The sequence below is a fragment of the Perognathus longimembris genome, chromosome 2 (genome assembly GCF_023159225.1).
Source record: "Perognathus longimembris pacificus isolate PPM17 chromosome 2, ASM2315922v1, whole genome shotgun sequence".
NCBI classification, from domain to species: Eukaryota; Metazoa; Chordata; class Mammalia; order Rodentia; family Heteromyidae; genus Perognathus; species Perognathus longimembris.
Window position 1 is genome coordinate 67,753,896 of NC_063162.1, and position 26,401 is coordinate 67,780,296.

At 41.9% G+C, this 26,401-nt stretch overlaps 1 protein-coding gene and 2 pseudogenes across 3 annotated transcripts in view; 2 read left to right on the forward strand and 1 right to left on the reverse strand.

The window, feature by feature from the left end:
• LOC125346666 (biliverdin reductase A-like) overlaps positions 1–26,401 on the reverse strand; it is a 109,915-nt gene that overhangs the window by 52,237 nt on the left and 31,277 nt on the right. The gene's annotated exons all lie outside the window — the stretch shown is intronic.
• LOC125342218 lies at positions 20,933–22,244 on the forward strand (annotated as a pseudogene).
• On the forward strand, positions 22,282–24,160 carry LOC125342227 (annotated as a pseudogene).

Below are 26,401 nucleotides of genomic sequence, written 5' to 3' on the forward strand. Positions count from 1 at the left end.
AATAGAAATGTCTACACATAATCTAGACATGCCTTCTCCCCTTCTCCCACTTAGATGGCCAAAGCAGAGGCTAAGAGAAGTGAATGGCTTTTTTTTTTTTTTTTTTGTCAGTCATGAGGCTTGAACTCTGGGCCTGGGAGCTGTCCCTGAGCTCTTCAGCTTAAGGCCAGTGCTCTATCACTTTGAGCCTCAGCGCCACTTCTGGTTTTCTGGTGGTTAATTGGAGATAAGAGTCCACAGGCTTTCCTGCTCAGGCTGGCTTTGAATCACAATCCTCAGATTTCAGCTTCCTGAGTTACTAGGATTACAAGTGTGAGCCCACTGGTGCCTGGTATGAATGGCTTTCTAATGGATAGAGCTTCAGTGTTAAAAGATGGAAAGTTCTAAAGACTAGATGTCTAGCAATGTGAATACACTTAATAACACTGAAGTGGACACATTCATGATTAAAATGCATTCCATTCCATGCGTTTGTACAATATAGGACGCAGTTTGCCAAGCTCACATCACACAAACCTGTCCGAACACCTCTTCGTTAATGGTGAACGTGAGGTCCAGGATGTCTGTGATATTGTTGTCCTTCATCCACTGCAAACTCTAAAACTCCTCATCCAGATATTCCAGGTCACTCAAATCGCAGGGCCTGGGGGACTCCAGGGAAAGGCAAACACTAGGGCTGAACAAAGGGCCGCCACACTTCATTCTAAAATGTGGTGATGTCATTGCTACCTAAACCATCACTGTCTTACTTGAATGCCATACTTTGAAATGTGCTGATGAGTCAGTACATTCAATAGATTTGGTTCATTCAGTAATTTTCCTTTGCAAAGGAACTGTTCAAATATTTACATTAATTAACATGAAATAATGATGGACTCATGGCTTTTCAATTTAAAACAACTAAGTTATAAACAAGTCAGTTCTACTTTAATAACATGCTTATAAAATTATAATCATCATCAACATATTTACTTATCATAATTTTGTATAAGCAGATTCATATACACTGTACAGTTTTGCCAGCAGTCTTCTCTTATCCCTATACATTATCTACAAATGCTTTTTCTTGTGTGTGTGCCGGTCCTGGGGCTTAAACTCAGGGCCCGGGTGCTGTCCCTGAGCTTTTTTGATCCCAGCTGGCACACTATCACTTGAGCCACATTTCTATATCTGGCTTTTTGGTGGTTAATTGGAGATAAAAGTCTCATGGACCTCCTTGCCCGAGCTAGCTTTGAACTGTAATCCTGAGATCTCAGCATCCTGAGTAGCTAAGATTGCAGGTGTGAGCTACTGGCACCTGACTTCAAGTGCCCTTTTATGACACCAAAAGATGGGTACCATGTAAGCACTTAGAACAGGAAACTACCAGGTGCCTAAAAAGAATGGTTGCCACAAAACAGGGACGAAGGGCATCAGGAAAGACAGTGGTGTCACACTGCGGGCAGAGCTGGGTGAACCCATGCTTTCCAGAACACTTACAGCCTCAGGAGTGCCTTATAGAAGGGCCTTGTGAAGAAAACATCCAGAAGGTACTGATGGATCAAAGCCAGGCCAAGGATACGACCACTAAACCTGAACCTGGAGCACAGGCAAGGCAGAGAAAATTGGCTGTCAGTAAGAACGTTGTCAAATATTTTAAACTGATATGTTTCTTGGAGTTTATATTTGTCACGATGGAGACCAAACTCAGAGTTTCTTATATTAGGCAAGTGTTCTGCCACAGGGCTATTTCCCCCAGCCCAATCTGATGTGTCTCTGTGTAGTAGTCATCTTTTAATCTTATTTATTTATTTATTATCTTTTAAGTAGTTGTACAAAGGAATTGCCATTAAACAAAGCAATTTATGAAAAGCATGCATCTTGATCAATGTCACCCCTTTCAACATTCTCACTCATCGCTCCCCTACCCACGCCTTCCCTCACTTGCCTTACTTTTGTAGGTTATACATTGAATTCTAGACTGCATTCTTCCCTGCTTCTCCTTTCTCCCTGACCCCACCCTACCCCTTTCAAGTACCCACTTCTTGGTGCTTATTTTGTTGAATTTTGACTTGGCCTTTCTAAGGAATTACACTATTTGAATTCTCCCTGGAATCTACCATATATCAGTTAATACATTTGTCATATCACCTAATGTCATTCTAATGCTTTAATTTACCCATTAGTGCTATAAGGGAGCACCTATCCTCTCCTCTTATTCTTTACTATAAACAATGCTGTGTGCTTGATATGTACTTTATTTCATAATTTATTTCAGGTTGCAGTCATTTTTTCCCCCCAAAATCTCTTCTCAGATATGATGATCAGAAGATTTAAGCAGAGCAAAGTTCTGGAGAAAGAAGAGGAGTGGAGGAATCTGAGATAAACACTGAACCTAAAGGGATCTAGACCTAAAGGAAACAAAGGCTTTCTGGAAGGTGATTTCGTACCTATCCAGACATTCTATAACATCACCTGAAGTCTGTGCTGAGGGGTGGAACACTTGAAAGAATGAGTCCCACACAGTTACAGACAGGAAGTGTTGCATCACATGATAAGAGAGAAGCTGAGCGAGGTTCACACCCAATGAACCAAGTCTTTGCGGGGAAGAATCGGTCATACCTTCAGATGTCACACTCTTAGTGATTTCAATTCTTGGAGCAATTGGCTGCCTAGAATTTTTGCTGGTGAACTACCTGGAGCCTGATCAGGTCCTTGCCTTGCTCCTAGGCCAGCTTCCAGTCTTCCAGGCCTGCCTAGTTCCCTGTGGCCATCCCATCATGAGGGCCTCACTCATCTTCATACCTACCCCAGAAATTGTGTGTGTGTGGGGAGGGGCAGTTCTCTTTGCTCCCTATCTAATTAGGTTTTCAGCTACTCATGGACCTAGTTGCAACTTTGCTCAGTTCATTGGAAATGAGCTCAACTCCACTGCCTTTCATGAGGTTCTTTTTAGACTGAAAAGATTCTCTGCTGTGAGGGCATAGGGGCATGCATGGCTCACATTCAGTACAGGGCTTGTCTGTCAGGGGCCAAGTTCTGGGCTCTATCTCTGGTCCACTCACCCAATTATTTAAAAATTATATGAATGTAAAAGGAGGGCTGTTTTTGGTAGGACAACCAGCCAGAGGGTGATGAGGACGATGAGTAACATCAGAGTATTTTATATGTGTTCCTGTGAAAATAGAATAATAAAACTTTTTTTAAAAAAATAGGGAGTGGGTGCTGGTGGCTTACCCTACTCCTTCCTCTCTGGGGTCTTAGGAATCTTGTCTGTTTTATATGCTACCTTTGTTCCTGGGGCATGCTGTTTCTCCCCACTCCCCCCCTTTTTTTGAGAGGTTGTGAGGCTTGAACTCAGGGCCTGGGCATTGTCCCTGAGCTTTTTCACTCAAGGCTAGCACTCTTATCACTTTGAATCACAGTGTCACTTCTGGCTTTTTGGTGGTTAATTGGAGGTAAGAATCTCTCTCATGGATTTTCCTGCCCAGACTGGCTTTGAACTGTGATCCTCAGACCTCAGCTTCCTGAGTAGCTAGGATTACAGGCCTGAGCCATGAGGGCCTGGCTTTCTCTCCTCTTTCATCTGCCATTCTTCTTTTCTTTTGAGGCAAGCCTCTTTCCATTTTGCCCTATAGCCCAGGTTTTCCTTGAATTCATGATGCTCCTTCCTCAGCCTTACAAAGCTGGTATTAGAAGCATGCAACACTACACTTAGCTTTTGAAGTACTAATGTGAGTGTGTGTGGTGTGTGTGAGTACACACAGGTGTGGCACCTTGAACTTAGGATCTCATGTGTATGCTCAGAGTGTTTGCTCATGGCTGGCATTCTACCACTTGATCTATTTCTTCAGTCTGACATTTTGCATTTTGCTTGTTAATTAGAGATGGAGTCTTGCAGATTTTTCTGCCAGGGATAGCTTCAAATCATGATCCCCCAGGTCTCTGCTTCCTGAGTAGCTAGGATTACAGGAGTGAGCCACCAATACCTGGCTTGAGCTGCCATCCCAGAGGCCTTGCTGGAGGGTGGCTCCTGTCCTCTCAGCCTCTGTACCCCAGAACCGCTTGTCTCATGTCATGACTGCCTACCACAGGCTGCCTCAGATCTACTTTTCTGAATGGTCTGTGTTCATTTTAATTTAAATAAATTCCAGAGAATGAGCCCTCTGTCCTATCTTGTCCTTCTCCATTAGAGGAGATTCATGACAGAGTTGGTTGGGCCCTGATAATTAATTAATTAACGAATTTATTTTTGTGCCAGTCCCAGGGCTTAAACTCAGGGCATGGGCAGTGTCTCTGAGCTTTTATGCTAAAGGCAGGTGTTCTACCACTTGAGCCACAGCTCTATATTCAGCTTTGGTGTGGTTAATTGTAGATAAGAATCTCATGGACTTTCCTGCTCCAGTTGGTTTTGAACCATGATCCCAAGATTTCAGCCTCCTGAGTAGCGAGCATTACAGACATGAGTCACCAGCACCCAGGGGTGTACTGAGTTTTTATAGTGAATGTGCATTACTATTGAGTGGTTATTTACGTCTAATCTGAGAGGGACCAGGAAAACCCAAGGATGGTGGCTTCTCAGAATTGAAGTGGGTAGCATTTCAGTAGGATTTTCATAGTGGTGGCAGAACAGGGTGAAAGAGAGATTAGCTTTCTGTGTTGGTCAATTTCAAATCAACTCAGATCTTGTTAGGTGAGGAAGAAAATGAGGAACAGGAGCCAGAAGTGAAGGAAGGGTATAACAGGTGAGGGTGGAAGAGAAGATGAACGGAGGTTGGCGGGGGACTCAGAACTGAGTGGGAGGGTGCACCATGAACAGTGCAGGAGCCTCCTGCAAGTCATGGCTGAGGACATTGTACTGGGCGTAGAAAATTGAGGTGTCCGGCTCAGGATTGCTATTCCAGCAAGGCCTGAAGCATTCCCTGGAAAGTAGGGGTAACAGTGGCTGGTAGAGGCTTCTCTAACAGCCAAGAGGAAGAGGTGCCAGTAAAAGGACCTGAGGGTTTTCTAGAGAATCTGCTGAGGTTGGAAAGCGCGTGTATGTCACCCCTCGTGCTGCAGGTGTAGGACAGGGCTCTGGCATTGCCCACAGGGCAGCACATGTCCATATTGATCCACAGCAGCGCCTTGTGTGCATCAGCAGGCCCGCAAGGGCGAAGGGGACAGAACTGTATGCACAGGGCAGTATGAGAGGCCTCCGGAAGGGTATGGGAACTCAGGGAGCAGCTGCACTGGGGAGGAGGTGAGAATATGCTACTGATTGATGGCTGGTGGGACTTTAGAGACTTCAATTTCTGTTGTGGCACAGTTTGGGGTGATAATGAGGTCAGGAGCCTCACTGATGGAACAGATGGCAAGAAAGAACATAGACCAAAGCTATGGGGTACAATAGCTTCCACCTATTCTCTGCATCCACCTTTATTCAGATAATATTTTCTGAGGGTGTTTCCCTTCCTCTAGGCACTGAAAAAAATTGTTTAAATACTGCAGAGGTAAGGCCTAATTGATTCTGGATTTCCATCACTTCTCTGTGGGATGCCATCTTCCAAACTAGCTGAGAAAACTCCAAGTTGCCTTCATCTGCCATGAAAGACTAAGCCAACTCAAGATAATGACAGGATATTATTTTCTGATTGCTAATTAGCAACTGAAATTAATGTTCACCCCTGATGTTGCCAATTCTGCCCCCACACCCAATCTGCCTACAAAGTCAGCCAGAGAGCGGGAAGATTTTCCTCAATACCACAGGCCAAGGGTGCAGCATTATTTTTTTAAAGAAAGTTCTGAAAGTTTCATGCAGATTTATACATGTAGCATGCAAACAACTTACTATCGATTTGATACTAAACTTCTAAGCAATTTAGCCATGGCAAAATGGGAATATTGATTTTTTTTAAAAGGTCTAAGTCTGGAACTTGAACTTAGTACCTGCCGCTTTTGTTCACTGGCTAGTGATCTACCAACGGAGACAAATTTCCAACCTCAGCAATAGTAATCTTTGAAAAAAAAAAAAAAACACGTGAACAGTGTTTTGGGCGTGGGGGCACCTAGCTGCCATCCTGGTATCCAGGAGGCTGAAGTGGGAAGATTGTGAGTGTAAGGCCAGTATGTGTTACATTTGTGAGATTCTACCTCAAAACCTATTAGAGGTACTGTGCTAGGTGCCGGGATAATTAGAGAAAACGGGGAAGGCCCCCAAGTTCCCATGGAACATATAATCTAGTAATGTGACGTGTCAGGAAAATATTGGAATTATTTAAACACTACCTATGTGTAAGCTGGAGTTGCATTTTGTAATTCTCACGTGACTAGCATAATAATAAGGGCTCTGACAACATCCAGTTCCCATACTATCAAAAATCTATGGACTGATACAATCAGGACAGAAGACAGATTGAAGCTATTTAAGTAATTGGTTCTAGCAGGAAATATGCTTATATAAGTGAAACAAAGCAATGAAACAACAAGATATTGAACGATATAAGCTCTGCAGCTCTATTGTTTTGAAAATTGGTCTACTGATTGGAATTTCCTTTAGATAACAGAATTAATGATGTGCTTTGAGATAAGAATATAAAGAAATTGTCTCTAGGGCTGGAGGTGTGGCTCAAGCAGTCAAGAACTTGCCTAACAAGTATGAAGCCCTGAGTTCAAACTCCAGTTGTGTGTGTGTGTGTGTGTGTGTGTGTGTGAGAGAGAGAGAGAGAGAGAGAGAGAGAGAGAGAGAGGAGAGAGAGAACAAAGGCCAGATTCCAGCCCTGCTACTCCAGAGGACTTTGGCTCATAAAGATCAGAGAAAAAAAGTGAGACCTTATCTAAAATCTAAAAACAAAAAACAAAAAACCAAACCCAAAACCTAAAAAACTAGACCAAAAAGGGCTGAAGGCATGGCTCAAAAATAGAATCCCAGCTACTCAGGAAGCTGAGTTCTGAGGATCATGGTTCAAAGCAGGAAAACTCCATGAGTCTCCAATCTCCTATTAACCACCAGAAAATCAGAAGTGGAGCTGTGGCTCAAAGTGGCAGAACAATAGCTTTGAGAAGAAGAGCTCAAGGACAATGCCCAGGCTGAGTTCAAACCCTATGACACCCCTCACCCCCACCCCCACCCCACAAAATATAAGAGTTCCTCCCTAGCAAGAGCAAATTTCTGGGCTCAAATCTGAGAGAGCAGGGAGGTGGGAAGAAAAGAAATCTGGTTGTGTGCAAAGCCAGTCTTGGAGTCTCTATCTGCTAAGCAGCACGTGAAAGCAGGAAGCCCTTCTTTGTCTGTCCTCTCAAGAGCCCGAGACACATGTCAGATCTGTTCTCAGCTTAGGTAGGGAGTCTACCACCTAGATTCTATCACATATCTTCTTAGAGGTCCAGAGCATTCCTATTTATTTTTTGTGATGATTTTCCTGATAGTTGGCTTTATATGTTATCATCAGTCTCTCCTTGTCCATATGTCCTGAGATTATCTGGATACCTTGCCTCTCTCCTCAGCTTTATTAGGGTTAATTGTCTGTTCTGGGTTCTCCTCTGCCAATGCCAAATTCAGTTCACTTTATTTATTTAAGCTCAGCCAATTAGTCCCCAAATTGAGACCCAACATCAAATCCATATTTTTTGGTATGTATCTACATTAGGATTTGAACTCAGAGTATCATAATCTCACCCAGCTCTTTTGCTAAAGTTGGGTGGTCCACCACTTGAGCCATGCCTCTAGCCTTGTGTTTTGCTACTTATTTTGGAGATTGAGTCTCAGAGAATTTTCTGCCCTAGCTGGCATGGAGCCTCAATCCTCCACATCTCAGTCTCCTCTAAGTAACTGGATTGTAGGTATGAGCCACCAGTGCCTGGCTCTCATAGTTTACTTTTGAACCTTCTCTCGATAGACTAAAAAGTCTCTTGAAGAAAAGACTCTGGCTCTGTTGATTTGATTTGACATCTAAGCAATCAGAAAATGAAAGGAATTCACGGAAAGTACATCTTTCATGACTTAAGCAGTAACTGGAACTCTGTCAAGACTAAGACTACTGACCACATATTCTTATCCATACTCAGATCTAATGTTGCTTGTAGAGAACTATCATTTTCTTTGTCCTCAAAGAAAAACTTTGATATCGGCAGCATTAATTTCAATAATGTGATGCTAAAAAAAACCCACCAAACAAATAAGTTTAGGCTGGCTAATCAAATCACCATTTTAATGCTTAGTTGATATGTTAGGATGCTGACATAAGGAAATGAAAATAACTCAAGTTAATTATTGTGAATTCTTTTGAAGCCTTTCTTCATTTTAAAGCCTAACAATTTGGGAGGCTTAGCAATGACTTCTCCCATCCTTATGCAAGTCACAAACTCCTTCCATTCTCCAGCAACGGTCGCCTACACACAATTCCCTATAACTTATTTTTCAATGCAACAAGCACACAGAAGAGCTAAACAGACAACTGTTGCCTGGGATGAACGCCTTGTACACATTAAAAACTAAAAAACAAAGACAAAAACACCAAAGAAGTCTTTTCAATCTGAAGTCTGCATGGGCATGCTACAGCCTTTCCAATCCTCTCTTCTCATCTACAAATAAGGGATAATAATGCTAATATTTGCTTACCTACCTCACAGGGGAATTAAAAAGAAGAGTAATTTAATGTTAATAGGTGCTTTGAAGATTAAAAGCTCTTGATAATTGCTAAGTTCTAGTACATTTCAAAAATAATCTCAAAGATATTCTCTCCTTATCCTTAAAACATTGATTAATTAAAAATAATTATCCTTCCTCAACATCATTTTTTAAGTATGTAAAACCTTCAGGATACTCCCACCTAGTCTGTTTTCATGCTTTACCCAAAGTTATTGCCATCATTTTTGGAACTTTGTGCTTTCTTTTCCCTCCCTCCTTCCCTCCCTCCCTCCCTCCCTCCCTCCCTCCCTCCCTCCCTCCTTCTCTCTCTCCCCCTCTCTCTTTCTTTTTGTGCCAGTTCTGGGACTTGAACTCAGGACCTGGGCACTATCCGTGAGCAAAAAAACTCAAGGACAGCACTCTACCACTTGAGCCAAAGCTCCACTTGCAGCTCTTTGGTATTAATTGGAGAGACAAGTCTCACAGATTTCCTTGCCCAGGCTGGCTTGGAACAATGATCCTCAGATCTCAGCCTCCTGAGTAGCTAGGATTATAGATGTGAGCCACCAACACTAGTGAACTTTGTGTTTTTTAAACTCTCATGTATTGGGAAAATCTAATTTAAAAAACCCCAAACAACCATGTTGCTTCTGCCTGAGATTGATTTCAACTCTAGACAAGAAAACTGAACAAAGAGCTAGGTTTTTCTCCTCTTATTTGATGGGCTCCCAATGATGGCAGTGTCTAAAGCAATATTTCTCAAATGGGGTGGTCTTCCCTTGGCATCTGAGTCCCTGGATTGTTTGTTAAGATACAGGCTTTAGAGCAGGTCATTTGTGGTCAAGTATGAGAATCTGTATTTGAAACAACTTCAGCATGCATCCCCCAGTCTGTTTTCAGAATGGAAGACACAGCTTGGCAGTGAGATGTGACATTTTTGCCCTTGACAACACTTACCCAATTTTCTGCATGGCTACTGGAAGAGAGGATGAAGTAGAGAAACTTCATTTCCTCTTCAAGGAGGGGGTGTGGATGCATGTACGCAGCCTGCTCTCACCTCTCCTATCTGGCCTTTCTAGCTCACCAAGCACAGAGGAGTCTTGTTTTTGTCTTCATGTGTCACCAGCCTCTTCCCCCATCTGGTTCTTCGCCTTCCTGTACCTCTTTCATCAATAAATAAGCACAACACTTCTGTGCAAATCATCCCAGCATCCCAGTTCTCTGAGAAGTGTGGCCTTTGTCTACTAAGCTTTGCCCTGAGTCCTGAAGAAGTGGAGGGGAAAAAATCAAAATGGAGTAGCACTGGTGAGGGGAACCTAAAATACAACTGGAAGGCTAGGGCAAGTGAAATTGCAAGCCAATTTGCTGCTCAATCTTTGCACAACCTGCCTGTCTGATAAGTTTAGACCTTTGAACTGAGCCAACTGCAGTTCACTATTCTTATTTTTTTAATTTATCATTTGTGAAAAACCCCTTGCCTTCTCTAAATGATGTCCAGATTGAAACAACACCTAATCCCTCAATTAAAAAACAGCTTAATTCTAATTAGTAATAATCATAGTTCTTTACAAGCAAATGACATAACCACCATCCCTTTGCAATTTTAAATGTTTAATATGGCTTTCTATTTGCAAAACCTTATACCAAGTTTTCAAGAATCGTTGAATCTATGCGACCCTAATCCACCCCCATTAAATGCACTTTAATTTGTTCTCAAGTATGCTGTTTTTTATTCTGTATATAGTCTTTGTCACGGAAAATAAATAATTAAAGCAAGTGGGAGATTCTCTATTGGATGGTCCAGAAAGGATTTGGGCTGGGTGTGATAGTGCCTAGATGGGAGGTGGAGGATGGAAAGATCATGGTTCAAGGACAACGTGGGCAAAAAGAAAAAAACAAGTTCAGAAGACCTCATCCCAATGAGTGAACGGGCACGTCATGTGTGCCTGTTGTTTCTGCTACACGGAAGCATAAATAAGAGGATTGAAGACTGGGCTAGACAAGGTAAAAGATGAGACCCTATTTGAAAAATGTCTAAAATAAAAATGCCTAGGTTAAGTGGTAGAGTGGATGCCTCGCAAGTCCATGGCCCTGTGTTCATATCCAGGAACACCAAAGAGTGAAGCAAAGCAGGAAGGAATCAGAACATAAAGGTCTGAACAACTACTCAGCTGCTCAACAACATGTATCCATAACCAGAGATGTTTAAGACATGACTTCCTTTGTCTATTCCTGCTGCTATAATATTGAGAACCTGGTAATTTACAAATAACAGAATGTCATTTGTGAATTATGGGAGGAAAAGGAGTCCAAGTTCAAGGCGGCAGCAGATTCCGAGTCTGGTGAGGCCTTGCTCCCTGCTTCCAAGTTGACACACAGAACAAGGGAAGAGTGGAGCAGCCAGGCACTCTTTCAGCCTCTAAAAGGGCACCAAGCCTGTTCATGAGGGTGAATGCTACTGATGCAGCTATTTTCCAAAAGTGCCCACTTCTCAATATTACTGTGTTGGCGGTTAGGCTCCAACTTCAGAATTTTAAGGGCTCATATGCATTCAAGCTACAGCAATTATTTATATAAGTATTTATTCCAAGGGTATATATATTTTTTAACTAAGGGTCTGGAAAAATATTCTTTGTCCTGCAAAATATTCTTGGTGTTAGATTTTCATTTTCCTTTCCCCCTTCACCATGTTTCCATATGAGGGCACACAGACGGTGGCTCTCAACAGTGGTATGGCCTCTGAGGAGACACTGGCAATGTCTGGAACCATCTTTGGTGTCATTTGGTGGGGGTGCTTTTATGCCTCATTGGCTGAGATCAGGGATGTTCCTATTTATCTTACAATGCACAGGATGGTCCCTACAATACCGAGTTTCTCAGCTCTCATTGTCAATACTGTGAAGGTTGGGAAATCTTTGGTTTGCAGAAAGCAATCTAGCTTTCTTTAATACTTTTAGATGTCCCTACACAATGTACAAGTATTCTCATGGGAGAATGATAGCACCTGTCTGTCATTTTTAAGATGCCTACTAAGAGCCATTTTATTTTCCTGTCTTTCCAGCCACCCGGCAGAATAGGTGTGGTCATGGTGTGAACTGTGTCCTCCTCTCAATTCACTCCTAGTGCCTGAGAATGTAATTAGGTTCATGAGATCATATGTGGGAGGGTGTTAATCCAGTATGACTAGTGTCCTTATGAGAAGAGAAAAAGACGACACACACGTGAGGCCACTGGAAGAACACAGTCAGCCACAAGACTTGGAGAGAGGTTTCACAAGAAGTTATCCCCAAGAACATCCTGCTTTCTTACTTTTCAGGTTTCAGAATTTAAAATTATATAGGGATCTCTACTTTCCCTCTTTCCATATATATATATATATGTATACATATGCACATGTATATGTATGTATGTATACACACACAGAGTCTCCACTCTGTACTACTTTGTTACGGCAATTCTGGTAAACAGATACACAAACTATGCTGCTATACCGAAGAATTATAGACTACACAATTCATAAACAATAGACATTTATCACATTTCTAGAAGCTGAAAAGTCTAAGATCACATCTAGTGAGAGAGGACTTGCTACACTGCCTTCTTTCCTCCCTTCCCCCCACCCCCACCCCTGCAGTTCTGAGGCTTGAGCTCTGTACCTAGGCACTGTATTTTAGCTGGGGCTTTTGTGCTCAAGGATAGCACTCTACCGCTTGAGCCACAGCTCGCCTTCTGGCCTTTTGTGGTTGATTGGAGATAAGTGTCTTACAGACTTTCCTGCCTAGACTGGCTTTGAACCAAGATCCTCAGATCTCAGCTTCTTGAGTAGCTTGGATTACAGGTGTGAGTCACTGGTTCCTGGCTGACCTGCCACATTCTTATATGTTGCAAGGGAGTAAACTGACTCTTTAAACCCTCAATAAGGAGTCTAGTCCTAGCTGGGAGAGCTCTGCCTTATCTCTTAATGCTATGACATTGGCGATTAAGTTCTAATATAGGTGTTTGGGGAACACTTATTAAAATCATAACAAACCCTCTGATCTCCTCTGTATGGAGAGGCTGAGGTTCAGAGAGGGTAAGAAAGTTGCCTAGCAAAAAAAGCAGTGCAGGAGGTATCACAATACCAGACTTCAAGCTCTACTACAAGGCCATCATAACAAAAACAGCATGGTATTGGTATAAAAACAGATCGGAAGACCAATGGATTAGAATTGAAGACCCAGAAATAAAACCGCACTCCTACAGCCAACTGATATTCGGCAAAGGAGCTAAAGACATACAATGGAATAAACATAGCCTCTTCAACTACTGGTGTTGGGAGAACTGGGCAGCCATATGCAGAAAACTCAAAGTAGACCCAAGCCTATCACCATGCACCAAGATCAATTCAAAATGGATCAAGGACCTCAATATCAGACCTGAATCCTTGAAACTACTGAAGGACAGAATAGGAAAGACGCTAGAACTTATAGGCACAGGAAGGAACTTCCTGAATAGAGTCCCAGGGGCACAACAAATAGGGGAAAGACTCGACAAATGGGACTACTACAAATTAAAAAGTTTCTGCACAGCTAAGGTCATAGCCACCATAATAGAAAGACAGCCAACCATATGGGAAAGGATATTTACCAGCGCAGCAACAGACAAAGGCCTGATATCTGTCATCTACAGAGAACTCAAAAAACTAAGCCCCCCCAAAGCCCAATAAACCTATTAGGAAATGGGCAAAAGAGCTAAAGAGACTTCACAAGAGAAGATATAAAAATGGCAAAGAAACACATGAGGAAATGCTCAACATCCCTGCTAGTAAAGGAAATGCAAATAAAAACAACCCTGAGATACCACCTCACCCCAGTTAGAATGGCCTATACTCTGAACTCAGGAAACAACAAATGCTGGAGGGGCTGTGGGGAAAGAGGAACCCTTCTCCATTGTTGGTGGGAGTGCAAATTAGTACAACCACTTTGGAGAACAGTACGGAGGTTTCTCACAAAGCTCAATATAGACCTACCCTATGACCCAGCCATACCACTCCTAGGCATCTATCCTAAACAGCAAAACCCAAGATATCAAAAAGACATTAGTACTTCCATGTTTATCACGGCACAATTCACAATAGCCAAAATATGGAAACAACCCAGATGCCCCTCCGCAGATGAATGGATCCAAAAAATATGGTACTTATACACAATGGAATACTACATAGCGATTAGGAATGGTGAAATATTGTTATTCGCAGGGAAATGGTCAGAACTCAAACAAATAATGTTGAGTCACACAAGCGTAGAACACAGAAAACAAAGGGGCTTGATCTCCCTGATATATGACTGTTAACAAAGGGAGATGGAGAGACAGTAGAGACCAAGTCTGTGAACAATGTTTACGTTCTTTTTTTTTTTTCATAATTTTTTTTTTTTGGCCAGTCCTGGGTCTTGGACTCAGGGCCTGAGCACTGTCCCTGGCTTCTTCCCGCTCAAGGCTAGCACTCTGCCACTTGAGCCACAGCGCCGCTTCTGGCCGTTTTCTGTATATGTGGTGCTGGGGAATTGAACCTAGGGCCTTGTGTATCCGAGGCAGGCACTCTTGCCACTAGACTATATCCCCAGCCCTGTATACGTTCTTGATACATTGTATATTGCATATGTGTCTACCTGACCTAGACAAGGGATGGAAAAACAGGTCATAAGATATCACAAGAAATGTACACACTGCCCTACTATGTAACTGCACCCTCTTTGCACAACACCTTGTAAAAAAATTTATGTTCAATTAATAAAAAAATTTACAAAAAAAAAAAGAAGTTAGCAAGGTTCCCATCTGAACAAACAAGCCAGATATTGTGATAGGCCTATAATCCCAGCTATTCTGGAGACAGATGGGAGGATCACTATGTGAGACTGGCTATGGGCAAAAAAACCCAAAAAAACTTGATACCCCAACTGGAAAATAAAAAAGCTGGGGGCATAGCTCAAGCAGTAAGGCCCTGAGTTCAAACCTCAGTACTACCAGCAAGAGCAGCAACAATACCAAAAAGGTTTTATTGAGGTATGGAGATGGGAAGACTACAAAGGCAAATAAATACAATCATTCACAAAAAATAATAATAATTGAACTCATTGATTGATTTTGAGTAATTCCTTCTGTCTATTTGTTTATTTATTATTATTCTGGTACTGGGGTTGAACTCAGTGCCCGGGTGCTGTCCCTTAGCTTTTTCACTCAAGGATAGTACTCTACCACTTGAGCCACAGATCCACTCCCAGCCTTTTGGTGGTTAATTGGAGTTAAGAATCTCATGGGCTTTCATGCTGAGGCTGGCTTTGAACCATAATCCTCAGATTTCAGACTTATAAGTAGCTTTGACTACAGCTATGAGCTACTGATTCCTAGCTTATCTTTCTGTTTAGTCATTTGTACCAACTGGTATTATGAGCACTTAGACTATTTCTTCTTTTTAATATTTTATTGCATACTGCTTAGTCCACAGAGAATTAAAAAATTATTGAAAGCATTTGTATTTGGTCTAAGTCTATCTCCCTTTCTTAGAGGTAAAATTTCCCTACATTCTATCCAGTGAATTTGGAATATTCCTTTATAGACTTTTCATTAACTCCTGAAAACCAAGGAAAACACAGTAAGAGGATTGAAGCAGAATTTAAATAGACTCAAGGTGTAAACCTGAAAGGAAAATTGTACTGCAAACCCCATTGCCTTTGGAATCAAGATACCTAACCATCTATGGAGCTTCCCCATCTCACTCCCCACCAGCATTATAAAAGAGAAAACTTTCTTTTAGTCAAGTTCATTATGTAAACTGCTTTCATACTTAATGCCTTTTTTTTTTTTTTTTGCAGGTTGTGGGGCTTAAATTCAGGGCCTGGGCCCTGTCTCTGAGTCTCTGTTGAGTCACAGTGACACATCCAACTTTTTCTGAGTAGTTTATTGTCTCACAGCCTTTCCTAGTGGTCTAGCTTCAAACTGCAGTCCACAAATCTCAACCTCCTGAGTAGCTAGTATTACAGGCAGGCACCACCAATGTCCAGGTAACAAAAGTGTTTTTAAAGAAAAAAATATGAGCTGGGCACTGGTGGCTCACATCTGTAGTCTTAGCTACATAGGAGGCTGAGATCTGAGGATCAGTGTTTGAAGCCAGCCCAGGTCAGAAAGTCTGGGAGACACTTATCTGCAATTAGCTACCAAAAAGCTGGAAGTGACGCTGTTGCTCAAGTAGTAGAGTACTAGCTTTGACAGGGAGAGAGACCGACAGAGACCAAGACATTCAGAGAAAGAAGCCCTCAGGGACAGGGCCCAGGCCCTGAGTCTAAGCCGAAGGAAAGGGGCTCCAAAAAACCTTTGTAATAGGGGAGTAATTTTGTGCTCTCAAAATCATTCTTGCCTTTGATGACTTGAATTCTTGCCCCAGTACTGCCAAAAAGAAAATTAAAACACAAAAGGATTTTTGCTTGTAAGTACATAAATACTTTGGTTTTCTTTGTAGCCTTATCTTGCAGGGGTGATAGCAGATAAGATGGGCAGGATTTATCAGGGTAGACTCTAGAGTTCCTGTGGAGAGGATCGTATTATAATTTCTGTGAGTTCTGGGATCCCCTTTTGCCTTTCCAGTAGCCAAGAACACCCAGTTGGTCACGGAGTGCCCAGTGGAAGGTGTTTACCCTAGTTGCAGAGCCCAGTGTGGTTCTCATTTCCTAACACAGTATTTGTGAATTCTAGACTATGGGCCACTCCACTTGGTTCTTTAAACGGGACTCCAGTCAGTGTGGACATTGAGTATTACACTATAATTTTAGGTCTTTCCCTCCCCCCCCCCTTCTCTATATGGATTCTCCTACATTTAAAAAAAAAATCCAGGAAGGCAGAAGCTAAGCCTACAGAATTTCTCCACGAGACAAATCAGAGGCTTCTTTTCTGTTCTTTTCTATTGTGTTGTACTCACTTGTCATGAAATGTTTCATTATAATTTGAGGACAGAGCTAACAGACACACATTTTATTCACTGTCTACATTCAGCAAATGTCAGTCTTGCAAAAAAAATTGTGAGATCTCTTCTCAACCAGCAAAAAAAAAAAGCTTCATGTGGTCATGTGGTGGGGAAGTATCTGTCATCCCAACTATATGGGAAGTATAAATTGGAAGATTGGGTTCTCAAATTGGGCAAAAAGTGAGACACCATTAGAAATACATCAAAAGCAAAAAGGGTGGGAGGCACAACTCAAGTAGCAGATCGCCTGGGTCCAAATCCAGGGCCACACACAAAAATGTTAATTTTCACTGATTTAGGACTGTCATTTCTGTCTCAACGTTTCACATTACTTATTTTTTTCCAGTTTAAAAAGCAAGGTTACCACTAGATGGTGATAAATATTTAGGTACTTATTTTGATCAAGCCTACCAAACCTTAGAGAATCAGTTAAGTCATTGCCTGTCTTTAAAGAGTTTATAAAGATACTCATATAAATATACTCATATATTTAACTTAGAAATACTAGATGAGAAGTCAAAAGGACAAAGCAAAAATATACCTAATATAGTCCCACATTCCCATTTATAAATTTGAAAAGACCAGTTAATTATGCTTCAAGAATTCCTACCTTCTGCCTATTTTTTCTTTCAATGTATTTCTCAAATACATCTGTCAATGACTTCCAAGGTAGTTCAGATTCTGAAATGACAGTGTGCATTATGGTAATTGACTAGGTGTTAGGATTTCAAAAGCATTTGAGACTTCTGCATAGGATATGTTGAGTTTAAACATTCCACAGCTATATTGTTTAATGTTGGCATTTTGAGGGGGAAGCTGTTCAGTAGTGGATCTGTCTATAGTAAATAGGTGAAATCCTTTGAAAACTGGACTCTGTATTAGAAGGAAATAGAAAACACACCCATGATAGTTACTACTTAGAAAAAAAAAACCTTAAACAAAATAAGCTGGGAATGTGGTTTAGCAGTAGAGTGCTTGCCTAGCATGCATGAAGCCCTAAGTTCAATTTCTCAGCACCACATAGACAGAAAAAGCCAGAACTGGTACCTTGGCTCAAGAGGCAGAGTGCTAGCCTTCAGCAAAAAGAAGCCAGGGACAGTGCTCAAGTCCTGAGTCCCAAACCCCAAAACAAAACAAAAAAATACATTCTTTCTCCCTTATTTGTAGTTCTGAATTATGCAGTTTTCTATATGGACAGCTGTGGTCTGAAAATATTAATTGGAAAATTTCAGAAATACACTGTTCATTGCAAATTACTTTTTATTATGGTATTTTATTATAATTATTGTATTTTATTGTTAATTTCTTATTGTGCCTAATATATAGAGTACACTTTTTCTGGTAGGTATGTATGTTACAACATTATACATGAACAAAAGTATACATGTATACAACAGTATACATGAAGTTCAGTACTCTCTAGTTTCAGGCATTCACTGGGTCTTTGAATACATCTCCAGCCAATAAAGGGGAAGGAACTGCTGTAATGACTTCATGCTGCTCCTAGTTTTATTTTTGTAATTACTAGTGAGTGTATATATAATTTATTCAGAAGATTAGCTGCGGTTTAAGTGACTAGCAAAGTCCTACATCTTGTAGTCTGGTGAAGGGAAATGGAAATGAGCAGGCAAGAGAATGCATAGAGAGTACACACAGATAGTAAGTGCTCTGGACAGAGGAGTGAGCACAGGCCATGTTAATAAGTGGTGGGAGGAGGAACATTCCAGGCAGAGAGTATTCTCTGCAAATGACCAGACCCTTGTGCATGTGTTCACCACCAGGAGTGCGGTATGATTGGAATAGTGAGTAAGGGGCTGGGAAGAAGGAGTTAGGATGAGAGAATCACTAGGGGTCATTAAAGACTTTCAGTTGGAGTGTTACCATCTGTACTTTGAGGGGTTTGATCACTGTTTGAAGCCAACCTGGGCAGGAAAGTCTGTGAGACTGTTATCTCCAATTAACCACCAGAAAACTGGAAGTAGCACTGTGGCTCAAAGTGGTAGAACACCAACCTTGATCCAGAAAGCTCAAGACAGCACCTAAGCAGTGAGTTCAAGCCCTATGACCAACAAATAAGAAAAGAAAATAGGATCTGTGTATAGTGGAGGGTTTGACCACTGTAAGAGCACAGATTCTTTATCCATGGTGGCAGAGGGAAGGTTAGTAAACTTTGGCACAGATGTAGAGAAACTGATAGGTCTGATTGCTTCTCTTGTTTCAGTGAATTAAGAAATAAGGTCATCTTGGGGCTGGGAATATGGCCTAGTGACAAGAGTGCTTGCTTCATATACATGAAGCCCTGGTTGGATTCCTCAGCACCACATATACAGAAAATGGCCAGAAGTGGCACTGTGGCTCAAGTGGCAGAGTGCTAGCCTTGAGCAAAGAGAAGCCAGGGACAGTGCACAGGCCCTGAGTCCAAGCCCCAGGACTGGCATGCATGCATGAATAAATAAATAAATAACAAAAATTATAAAGAAATAAGGTCATCTGTTGTGTCTGAGGGGTGGGAAGAATATGGAGATGAGAAGAAAGGAAAAGGTGTGATCCATTCATCATTAGACAAGAGAACTGGTGTGTGATTACAAGGCCACATAGAAAGCCCATTTGGAGTCTGTGGTCCTGAGTGTACAAGGAGGTCAGTCAGCAGTTCTATGTAGAATCTTTCTCTAACTAAATTTATTTGTGCAGATTAGATTTATGGTAGGATTTATCTGCTGATAGCGAAAGAGGAGGCAAAATAATTGGTGGGTCATAGTTTAAGCTAGTTGAAGGATAATGAATTCAGGGTAGGGTCAGCAGATGGAAGACTGGTGTTTAAAAATATGAAGGTATGATGGGTGCTAATGGTTCACACCTATAATCCTAGCTACCTAGGAGGCTGAGATCTGAGGAGCATGGTACAAAGCCAGTCTGGGCAGCCAAATCCTTGAAACTTTTATTTCCAATTAACCAGTGGTAGAGTGCCAGTCTTTATTAAAAAAGCTAAGTGAGAGAAAGAGCATGAGGCCCTAAGTTCACATCCCCTGCCCCCAAAGGAGATAAGGAAGGTTGGTTGGAGAATGATATTCTAGAAATTGAGATTATAGAGAGCCATTTTAATGGTAATGACAGATACTAGAGTGTGCCTGAGGGAATGAATAACTCAAGCCAACTGGAGTACTATAATATGGGCAGAGAGGATGATATCAAGGGTCATCTACACGGTTATCAATATCTTCATGTGTTCTGCTGGAGAGAATGTCATGACCATCCTGTAAGGATTAAGGTTGCGGTGTCCTCTTGACCACTACAACAAGTAATTTAGGGGATGTTGTGGTCTGATAATGTGATTCTCAAAGCTAGAGTTTTAGAGAGGCAGGTAAAAGTGGCAATGAGAAACAAGAACACTAACCCTGTCTCTGGGCCTAACGGGAAGAAGGGTTTAAGAGAGAAGCCAGTCACCTCCAAAGAGGCCAGCAGGAGAGAGCCAGGTTTCAGCTGGCCATGGCTTCCAGCCAGGGTTTCTTGCACATTTAAGTCAATCTGGTAAAGTATGTAAACATTCCCTTTCCTGATTCCAAATCCTAGCAATTCTGATTCAGCCTGGGGTGTAGCTAGGTAATATTTTAACTCCCAATAATTGAGATGTGTAGCCAGGCTTGTATCCCTGTTTTACCTGTAGGAAAGAGGTTGAGTCATTGGGAATGGTAGACATGCATTTCTGATTGGACAGGCAAAAGGTTTTGGGAGTCTGGAAGGGTGCAACCCCCCACCTTTTCTAAAAAAAATTCAGGACTGGGGCTCAAATCCAGGTCGTTGTGTATGCCACCCCTCATTGAGCCACATGCCCAGCCTCATTTTAAAATCTGTTGATCTTATAAATTATCTATTCTCAGTCACAACTCAATTTTCTCCTTTCTATTGGTAAATGGTGGTTTTAATTTTGACGGGTATTTTTTTGTAATATGTGAATGCTGAAGATGATGTGTCTAAATACATCACGGAATGAAAATCCCGATCACTGGCATCTAGATATTGTACTGGCATCCTCTTCATTATCCTCTTCACTGCAGAACACTTTTTTTTTTTTTTGGCCAGTCCTGGGCCTTGGACTCAGGGCCTGAGCACTGTCCCTGGCTTCTTTTTGCTCAAGGGTAGCACTCTGCACCTTGAGCCACAGGCCACTTCTGGCCATTTTGTATATATGTGGTGCTGGGGAATCGAACCCAGGGCTTCATGTATATGAGGCAACCACTCTTGCCACTAGGCCATATTCCCAGCCAGAACACTTGATTTTTATACAGAACTGTCTTTTGCCTGCTTTGAACAAGATATGTCTCTTTATGTGAAAGTGTACTGTGGGTCGCATGGTGTATCATGGAGGTCTGGTTGCGATACATGTCTTATTTTCCTCTTGAGACACATGGAATATACAGAAGAGGGCTTATAAAATCCAAGATAATCTTAGTTTTCATGCGAAAACCAGCCTGCTGGTGCCTTGTGACTAGGAATGTACAAGAGAACATGGTCTTTTCTGGCCTGTGCCTGCATTAGCTCTCTTCCTGGCTGACTGAACACGAGCTGTGTTGGCAAGTGGAGGTGTGCCCCAGGTAACAGGACCTCACCTGGCTGGCAAGCTCAAGACTTCTACACCTGCATGATTGTGGTCTGCATTAAGGTTATAAGCTGGGTTAGAGAGACAAGAGCTTGAGGAATGGCACCATGGCTTTCCTGCCCTCTAAAATACATTGAATAAATATAAACTGAGAGTTTCTGCTTTATCAATTTTCCATATTAGAAAAACACCCTGAATTTTTAGTTGAATGAAGAAACAGAAGGAACAAGAGAATGAACTTCATTTTTCATTTCTAAAAGCTGTAGGACATTGTAATGAAGCTCTTTATTGCTGTAAAAAGAAGGAAATACCAATATTGCTTATTTTAACTGTATCTTTAGGGTGTATTAAAGAATAAAACGAATGGTGATGCCCCTCCTTCCTGCCCTGGTAGTCTGAGCACCATGAGTGCAGGACACTTGGCAATCCCTTCTAGCAGGTCTGCCAGATGGCTTTTTCCACCTACTTCAGACCACTCACTGTTGACAGCGCCAAGACTTTTTTGAGGCTCTCCAGAGCCCAAGACAGCCCTGGGTTGTCCTACCAACAGATCCATTCCTGTGGTCTTATCCAGTGCCTGCGCAAGTCACTATAATCCTGTTTGATATTGAAGGTACCACAGTTCTAATGCTTTGTGGAAGAACTTTTATTCTTTATATCAAAGAAAAAGAGTATCTGCTGACACAGTGGAAAAGGAGGAATGCCAATAGGCTGTCAGTCTTTTGAGCAAACAGGCTGAGGACCACCGTGTATGGACTGCTGCAATCCCTGCAGCATGTGGGACTAAGATGTATGATCTACAACAGATAATCCAGGCCATGCTAGATAGTGAGTGCTGGCCTATGTCTCTGGACTGAAAATGCACAATGCTCAAACAGTGGCAGGGCCACACGTGGAGACAGCATTCACAGCTGGGTGCAAACAAGCAGAGTTCATTACAGGTGTAGATCCTGAAGTCATGGAGTGGAGAGAGACTGGAAATAGAGGCACAGAAACTACTATTTGGGCATTCTACAGAGAGAGAGATTCCTAAGTTTGTTGACAATCACTTTGTGTGTGTGTGAGCGTGTGTGCATGTGTGTGTGTCTCTTTGTACAAAGCATGGAAATGCTAGAAAGAGTTGCTAAAAGAATTGAGGTGTGCTTCACAGACTTTTCTAATGGCTGTGAAACAAATGTTGATGGCAAGAGCTCCGGCGGCCATCTTGACTTTAAAATGGAAGGTTCATGTTCAGAACGGCTGGCTATGAGGATGAGAAGAGCCCCTGACACTGAGCTACTCACTGGACTATGTCTTGGCTTCTTTTTGGTTAGAATACAATCCGTTTCTATCTTATATAGGCCCTTGGTAGGTCTTGTTTTTGTTGGGTGTGTAGTTGGTCCTAATGCTAACTAAGGAAGGCAGTGTGATAGAAATAGGATAAAAACCGAGAGCTGGCGCCGCTCCGGGACGCTCGTGTCTCCCGCCGTCCCATCTGGTCCCGTCCCATTCTCGTCCCGGACGCCGCCGCCAAGGCCGGCCAGCCATGAAGCCCTCCCCGGTACCAGAGCCCTTGCGACAGCGGTGCCAGCCTGCTGCCTTCCGGGAGATGGAGCCTTGGACAGAAGGGCAGGGCCGACGGGAGGCGCTCCAGGCCCGAAGACGCCGAGGATGGCGAGCTCCTGGCCGCCGACCACAGGCCCGAGAGCTTTACCACTCCTGAAGGCCCTAAGCCCCGTTCTAGATGTTCAGACTGGGCAGGTGCAGTTGAAGAAGATGAAATGAGGACCAGAGTTAACAAAGAAATTGAAGATGCAAAAGGAAACTCCTCGTCAATGACTTTGGAAGAGAGAGAAAATTGTCATCAGGAAGCTCTGATTCAAAGGAGTCTGCATCTGCTGTGCCTGCTGACGTGGAGACTGACCAGTGCGTCTTGATGAGAAGACAGAAGCAGATCAACTATGGGAAGAACACCATCGCCTATGACCGCTGCGTCAAAGAGGTGCCCAGACACCTTCGACAACCTGGAGTTCATCCCAAGACCCCCAACAAGTTTAAGAAGTATTCCCGGCGGTCTTGGGACCAGCAGATTAAACTCTGGAAGGTGGCTCTGCATTTTTGGGACCCTCCAGCTGAAGAAGGATGTGATTTGCAAGACATACACCCTGTAGACCTTGGAGAAATGGAGACAGAATCCATAGAAAGCAGCTCTGAATCCCAAACAAGCTCACAGGAAAACTTTGATGTGTACTCCGGCACACCCACCAAAGTTAGACATCTGGACTGCCCAGTGGAGGATGAATTTTATTTGGAAGCTTGTTTAATGGAACCCTTGAAAGACTTGTCAGCCAGGAGCTAACTGCCATCTGGCAGCAACCACATGAGCATTTCCTCCCCCTGGCCAGGTCAAGGCTGGAGTAGCATGTGCTGTGCATTTGTACTTGATGGCCTGTTAATAGATTATCTCATGATCACTTGTTATATTTGCCTTATTTTCTTAAGCAATGTTCATTTTATTTATAGTGTGTTATGCATGTTTTAAGTTGTAAATGGAGTTAAAGCAAGGAACATTGAACCAGGAAGCAATATTGCAACAAACTTAACTGCTGATGTCCAAGTCAGACTGCCAAGTGTACTTCAGCTGGTTTCCTTAATGTTTCAGACTTTCTGTTGCCACTTGTTTGATGGGTTGGTTGTCAACCATATATTCATGGGAACAGTCTGGAGTCAGATTCTTTTATGTATGTATCTGACAAAAGAATTCTGAGTCAGACTGTTACAGTGATTTTGAAAACTTTCTAGCCTTTTATCAATATGTCAAAGTAGGATGTCCCCCTCCCCCCATACAGAGCTCTGAAAAGTCAGTTAAACTGAATTGTTAAATTAGTGGGTTTTATGTTAGCTATGCAGTCTTAACTTGGAACTTGTAAATAATGCAAGATCTTAATACTCAAGAGTTAAGGCACAAATTTAGAACATATTTCTTAAGACCAGTTAATTTACCATGTAAAAGATAATGTGTACAGATTTTCTGTTGAAGTTTTCAATTGTAAACTTGTCAAGACTTGCATTTCTATTGCTTTTGTATGGAATGATGTTGCAGAAATAAAAAGCCCCTTCTGTAAAAAAAAAAAAAAAGGATAAAAACCTAAACTGAACAGGTAGTGACACATTTTGTGATATTAATAGGACACAGAAGAAACAGACAGGTTAGGTTTGGTTAGCCTGTTAAACAACTACAATACTGATGTGGATAAACCTCTGTGACTTAAAAAAAAGTTTCAATCATAAAAAGATTCAAGTTATACTTGAATGTCTTTTGTTTTCCTATGCATTACACATTGACTTCATGCTCTAATTACTTTAGGAATTTGATGACTTACACTTATGTCATAGTAACATCAAGGCTTCTCAGCTTCATTTTCCTGTCTGCTAATGGAGATAGAATTCTCAGCCACATTCTGGAATTATAAAGAGATAAATTAAAATAACATGCAAGTATGCACAGTGCATTTGTGCTATTTATGTGGTGTTATTTTCTCTTTGGATTAGATCTCTAGCCTTATTCATCAATTGCTAAAGAACTTTTATCATATGTTTTGAAATTTCATGTGAAAATTATTGCTTCATATTTTGGGAAAATTAAATTCAGTCTCTCCCCTTAATTTATTACCATAAAACTTTTCAGTGCTGATACTTTTAAAGCAAAGATTTCACTGTGATTTTTCTTTTATTCTTCAAGCTATTGGAAGAATGTTCAGGATGCAGGTATATATAAGTCTTCCCCTCTGATCTTTCTCCCTCAGGACAAATATGATGGATTTGTACTGGTGACTTGAAGCTTAAAGCTATCAAGGAAACACTTCAAAATGTCTTAGACAAGCCCATTTTCCCTCTGGTGATATTAATGAAAGCTGAGAATTTCATGTGTTGTCTAGAGGATGGCAAACAAGTTGGCACATGAGAGACCCATGCAGTCTTTCCTAATAATGACCACAGGTGGGAAACAGAACCTGTAAGGCATTTTCTTAGCTGGAGCTGATGTAATGTATCCTGGGAAGCTGTGGTTGAATTCAGTAAGCTTTGAAGAAATAATTTAATACCAGAAGATAGTGCCAGAGAAGCACAAGAACTTTAAACAGTAAGACTACTTATGGCAAACACAACAACAATAAAAACAGGAGAATAAGATTAGGGGTCTCGGGCTGGGAATATGGCCTAGTGGCAAGAGTGCTTGCCTCATATACTTGAAGCCCTGGGTTTGATTCCCCAGCACCACATATATAGAAAATGGCCAGAAGTGGCGCTGTGGCTCAAGTGGCAGAGGGCTAGCCTTGAGCAAAAAGAAACTAGGGACAGTGCTCAGGCCCTGAGTCCAAGGCCCAGAACTGGCAAAAAAAAGAAAAAAAAAATTAGGGGTCTCTATGCAAATCCTTATAAACCAGATGATGTATATTACACTGTTTCATTTTTCTTTTCATGTAAGATCCTCAGTACTTAAGAGGCCTAGGCAGGAAAATCTTTTTGAGGACAGCTTTAGCTATATAGTAAAACTTGTCTGGAAAATAATAATAACAGCTAGGTGCTCACGCCTGTAATCCTAGCTATTCAGAAGGCTGAGATCTGAGGATCACAGTTCAAAGGCAGCCTAGGCAATAAAGCCCATGAGACTCTTATCTCCAATTAATCACAGAAAGGTCTGAAGTAGGGCTGTGGCCCAAGTGGTAGAGTGATAGCCTTGAGAAAAAGGAGCTCAGGGACAGCTCCCAGGCCCAGACTTCAAGCCCCAGGACTGGCAACCAAACCAAACAAAAATGTAATAATAACAGGAAGACAGGCTAATGTCAATGTGGAAACTCTGGGTATTTTATCAACGTAGTTTTTCATACTTGTATTATAACACTGGAGCCTTCCAAAATCAATTGACAGTTTTGTGTCTATGAAGATGAATAGCACTGTTCTGGTAGATAATTCATGAATCATCAGTGAACCATCCAAGGACAAAAAGTGCCATATGGCAGCCTGGTGACAATTGGGGTGATTCTCATATCACTTCCCCACCTGTTTCCTTCTCTAATTGAAAGAAAGCCAGGCTTATGTAGTCAAAACACAGTACCTTTGGAAAATTTTACGTAGGCAAAGCATTAACCAGACTATGCAGGAATATCATGCAGTGGCTATTCAAATTTAGCTTCAGCCTGGTGCCAGTGGCTCACAACTGTAACCCTAGCATCTCAGAAGG